The sequence below is a fragment of the Oncorhynchus kisutch genome, linkage group LG9 (assembly GCF_002021735.2).
Source record: "Oncorhynchus kisutch isolate 150728-3 linkage group LG9, Okis_V2, whole genome shotgun sequence".
Taxonomy (NCBI): domain Eukaryota; kingdom Metazoa; phylum Chordata; class Actinopteri; order Salmoniformes; family Salmonidae; genus Oncorhynchus; species Oncorhynchus kisutch.
Window position 1 is genome coordinate 18,054,578 of NC_034182.2, and position 6,000 is coordinate 18,060,577.

Genomic DNA, 6,000 nt, shown 5'->3' on the forward strand with positions numbered 1-6,000 from the left:
AAATCTGTTCGAAATTGTTTAGCAAATAAAAATAAGGCCTTGCGCTTCACATTGTTTCGTAACCCCCAAGCATTAAGATATACTATAGACAAAGACAAAACAACAAAGATTATATAAAAGTATAAACTGTAGTAGGATGAGTCAAAGACGTAGGAGCAGTGAACGTAAACGATAAGGAACCGAGATCTGCACCATTTAAGTCAATTTAAAGTGAAAATAGCTTATTCCATAACCTTTGAGCTAGATGTTATCTGGCTTTGAAATTCAACTCAACTGGAAATTATGTTCAAGACCAAACCAAGGGTTCTTGTAGTAAGAGAGACTAAAAACCCTCTTTAGTGTAATCAGGAACTATTCTGAGAAATAAAACAACAAATAATAATTTAAATGAAAGTGTACCTACTATTTTAAGTACATATGAAAACTGATCATAAAATAATTGATTTTTTTTTTATTTACATATAAATGTTTCTAAGACCTTTTTTGGAAATAAGTGTTAATAACTAAATAGAGCAATAACCGTGTAAAGTCAGAGCAGACCTGTATGCCCTTTAAAACAGTATCTTAGTTACTGTATACATAAAAAAATAAATACAGCTTTCAATCGTAAGTTTGTAAACCAAATAGGTCTTCTGGTCATACAAGAACAAACTAATAAATTGAAATACCTGAGTATTCCTGAAAAATAGTCACCTGATGCCTGTTAGGTAAACAACATAAGGAAAATGAGAATACCATGGCTGAAACCATCAACCTGTTCCTTCTGGTGAGATTTTAGGGAGGAATATGGATTTTTGAACCTTTGATGAAGCCTCGTCCTCTGACGAAGTAAGCAGCCTTCCCCTCATTTCGTGCTATCTTGATCGTTGGCCACAACTTGTTCCTTCTTTCTATGTCTTCCGGGCTGAGATGCTTGGCGAAACGCATACCATGGCTCTGAAGGAAGGCGTTCTTCCTAGCAGCTTTCCAGACAGCATCCCTGTAGAATCTGGTAGTGAATAGGATGATGATACCTCTAGGTCTTGAATCGTTTTGATGTTGCTTCTTGCCGAGGTGATGCACAACGTCGATGATATCACCAACTTTGTTCTTCACTGCAGGCAAAACTTCTTGGCAGATACGGATAGCCTCTCCTCACACATCTTCATTCTCCACCTCTGGCAAGCCGTAGAGTCTCAGGTTCCATTTTCTTGTGTATTGTTCCAGATCAGTGAGACGTCTATGGTAGACATTGTTATTCTTTTCCACCCTGTCCACATTTTTTTTCAACTTTTGCCACTCTCGTTTTCACATCCTTAATTTCACCACAAGCAAACTCCAGTCTTTTTCAAGCCTTCGATAACCATGGTGTTCGCGCCTACCATTTTCTCAATGGGGTCACACCTGGAGTTGATGAGTAAGGAGAGGGTAGCCACGATGTCAGAGTTCATGTTGGGTTTTTAGGAGGGTGGAGGTTTGCACGGAACTGGTAAAGAGGGGAATTCGTCATCGTCATCTTCAACAGCATTCGAAAGCATGATATTATCCATAGGCCAAGTGTAGTTATGGCAGTTCTCTATAAGCACGTTTCTCTCTTGTTGATTAGCAATTGACCAGCTAACTTCTTCCTTTCTTTTTTTGTCAAGAGTTTGCATGGACATGCCGAAATAAATGATCCAATTATCATTCCAGTCACAGGAAAGGTCTTATATCTTGAACAAATAAAAATAGTAATGACTGTAAAGTTGTTTTCACTGGAAAATGACATTGGGCGCACTACATACACCCCATCGGGGTGGTTTAAACTGCATTCAAATGTTGACTTAGCATAAAAAAAGTGTTTTATGCATGCTTAGCTCATGGGTCTCGGGCTGCCGAGTGGAAATTTGAAATGGAAGTTATGGACCTCCCTCACAAGGTTCTTTTTATGGGGAAAAGTCCTCAATGAAACTGACATTAAATGTAGAGCATTATACATTTGCCACTCTGTTGGCCATCAAGTAGCCTTTTAATGTATATGCCATTGTTGGACACCATTTGATACAATACATATGTTGAAATGACAATATCACTGGAGTCATTGCAAATCAATTTGTGTCACATGTGTAACCTACATGAAGCTGGCAAACCAATATCAATAATAAGCCTATAACTTCAGTTTGTTGTAGCCTTGGGTTATTATGCAATTATTAAAGAACATGCTTTGTTAATTCAATTGGAAGTTATAAAAGCTCTATCGCAATTGCCAATCAGTTAGAACGCATTTGATTGACATAACAGTAGTCAAATTCTTCGAAAGCCAAGTGAACCAACAGATCACTGACCATTTCAAATCCCAATGTACCTTCTCCGCTAAAACCAATCTGGTCCCGGTGCACCTCAGTCACACTCAACGACAAAAGACAGTACTGTGCAGCTGTCTTCATCTGTCTTCATCGACCTGGCCAATGACTGCCTCACCTGGTTCACTAACTACTTCTCAGATTTCAGTGTGTCAAATCGGAGGGCCTGTTGTCTGGACCTCTGGCAGTCTTCATGGGGGTGCCACAGGGTTCAGTTCTCTGGCAGACTATTTTCTCTGTATATATCAATGATGTCGCTCTTGCTGCAGGTGATTCTTTGATCCACCTCTACGCAGACGACACAATTCTGTATACACCTGGCCCCTCTTTGGACACTGTGTTAACAAACCTCCAAACGAGCTTCAACGCCATACAACACTCCTTCCGTGGTCTCCAACTGCTCTTAAATGCTAGTAAAATGAAATGCATGCTCTTCAACCGATCGCTGCCCGCACCCGCCCACTTGACTAGCATCACTACTCTGGAGACTTCTGACTTAGAATATGTGGACAACTATAAATACATTGGTGTCTGGCTAGACTGTAAACTCAACTTCCAGACTCACATTAAGCATCTCCAATACAAAACTAAATCTAGAATCGGCTTCCTATTTCACAAACAGACCCTCGTAAAACGGACTATCCTACCGATCCTAGACTTCGGCGATGTTATTTACAAAACAGCCTCCTACACCCTACTCAGGAAATTGGATGCAGTCTATCACAGTGCCATCCGTTTTGTCACCAAGCCCCATATACTACCCACCACTGCGACCTGTATGCTCTCGTTGGCTGGTCCCCAATACATATTCGTCGCCAAACCCACTGGCTACAGGTCACCTATAAGTCTTCGCTAGGTAAAGCCCTGCATTATCTCAGCTCACTGGTCACCATAGCCACACCCACCCATAGCACGCGCTCCAGCAGCAACAACATCGCCTATGGGCACAAACCCACCGTCGCTGGACCAGACAGGACTGGCAAAAACTGCTCTTCACTGACGAGTCACGGTTTTGTCTAACCAGGGGTGATGGTTGGATTCACGTTTATCGTCGAAGGAATGAGAGTTACACCGAGGCCAGTACTCTGCAGCGGGATTGATTTGGAGGTGGTGGGTCCATCATGGTCTGGGGCGGTGTGTCACACCATCATCAGACTGAGCTTGTTGTCATTGCAGGCTATCTCAATGCTGTGCGTGATTTCCTGCAAGACAGGAATGTCAGTGTTCTGTCATGGCCAGTGATAAGCCCGGATCTCAATCCCATTGAGCACGTCTGGGACCTGTTGGATCAGGTGAGGGCTAGGGCCATTCCCACAGAAATGTCCGGGAACTTTCAGGTGCCCTGGTTGAAGAGTGGGGTAACATCTCACAGCAAGAACAGGCAAATCTGGTGCAGTCCATGCACTGCAGTACTTAATGCAGCTTGTGGCCACACCAGATACTGACTGTTACTTTAGATTTTGACCCCCCCCCTTTGTTCAGGGACACAATATAACATTTCTGTTAGTCACATGTCTGTGGAACTTGTTCAGTTTGTCTCAGTTGTTGAATCTTGTTATGGTCATACAAATATTTACACATGTTAAGTTAAATAAACAGTTGACAGTGAGAGGACGTTTATATTTTTGCTCTTTATATGCGCAAAGGGGATTTATTTACATCTATAAAACCTGGTTCGAGCCCTGAATGCTGATTGGCTGAAACTCAGCGTTCCGTCGTGCTTAACAGCCCTTAGCCAAGGTACATTAGTTCCCATAAAAGTTAAATCCATTTATGGGAAATGATCTGGCGATCTTAATAAGGGCAAATGATCTGGCGATTTTAATAAGGGAAAATTATCTTTTATCTTGCCACATATTCATATCAGTGGTGGCTAATGAGGGGAGAACGACTCATAATAATGGATGGAACGGACCCAATGGAATGGCATCACACACATGGATACCATTCCACTGATTCCGCTCCAGCCATTACCACAAGCCCGTTCTCCCCATTTAAAGTGCCACCAACCTTCTGTGATTCAAATTCCTTAAATACGTCATAGCTCGCAGTAATTGAGGAAATCCTGATCTAACTTCTAACCTAGTTACAAGTTCCTACGATATTTCTTAATTGTCTCGATAACGGTTAAACGTTTTATTGTATAAATATGGCAACTCTTCTCTTGCTGTGAAAAAAACAATTGGGCTAGTTTTCAGGCCTTTTGGGCAGCTTGAATTGTGCAAGAAATGTTATCTAGACCTGGCAACCCTGCCCCCCCCATTGAAGTTTAAAATGGGTAGGTAAGGATTATAGATTCAGTAAAGAGGTAAAACCGAACTCCACCAGATCGCAAGTTGCCTCATTAGCCCCCAGCAAAATTGAGATTTAGATTTTTTGTATTTCACAACATAATGTAAAAATCATATGCTTGTATGGATGTCAACCCCAACACGTTCTTGTCATCGCTTCCATTCAACTGTATTAGTCGTTCAACTACCCCCACCGATTGCTGTATGCTAACCAGCTTATATAAACAGGAGTTACCATTTAGCAGTTACTTCTAAACCTGAAAAGTAACCACAGTGGGCCTGTTACAATACATAAATTAGAGATTTGACGAATATCCACTTTGTTATATCAGAATTATTGAATGTGCACCAATGTGACAGATGCCGAGCAGTTGCATCGCTCCAGTCAACCGTCATTGACTGTTCTCTGCTACAAGGCAAGCAGTAACGGCGCACCAAGTCTAGGACCAAAAGGCTCCTTAACAGCTTCACCCCCAAGCCATAAGACTGCTGAACAAATAATCAAATGGCCACCAGACTACTTACATTGAAGTCTTGTTGATGGACATAGCCTTGAGTGTGATGGCTACCTTGTGTGTTCATATGGTATAGTGAACTTTGTTAAACTGGAACCTTGTCGTTGTGTCATTTCGAGTTAACACCTGTACCCCCTGCAATATAGCCTCATTAATTTATATATAATTTTTTACTTTAGTATGTTTGGGCTTGTAAGAAAGCATTTCATGTTAAGGTCTACACTTGTATTCGGAGCATGTGAAACAAAGTTTGATTAGACTTTATTATGGTTAGGGTAGGGATGTCCCAAGGATCTGAGATAGCACTGACTACAAAAGGGTAAAAAAAAAATGTACAAGGGTAGCTAATGAGATTAGAGACTGGTTAAACAGTTTGGTAATAGTTTTACTTGTTAGTATTTATATAATTTATCATCCACCTGGTATATTGGATGAAATCCAGAGTATTCCCAAAAATGTAAAAGCCTATAGAACTCTTGGCCAGCTTGATAGCAGCAACAGCCACTGAACATTAGTAAATATTTAGTCAGATGGATGACTATGATCTCTTTACAAAAATGGCTTATTTGTAGTAAAGCAACTTGTTAACCTTGTATAAGCCATCAAATAATATCAGTTTAAAAGCCTGCTCACATTCATAAATGCAAGCACATGCAGCACCATCTTAATATTTAATAAAATACACAATTCCTGGATGTAATGTCAGTGTCAACACTTTAAGTGAATAGAACCATGTTCAGTAGTCCACTCAGTTTTCATACTTCAGTCTCAATCAAAACTACAAAATGGTAGTTCACATTGAGAAACACTGGACTCAAACTTCAAATTGAGGAATACTATGGACAGTTACACCATTTGAGTCAGGACACTAAA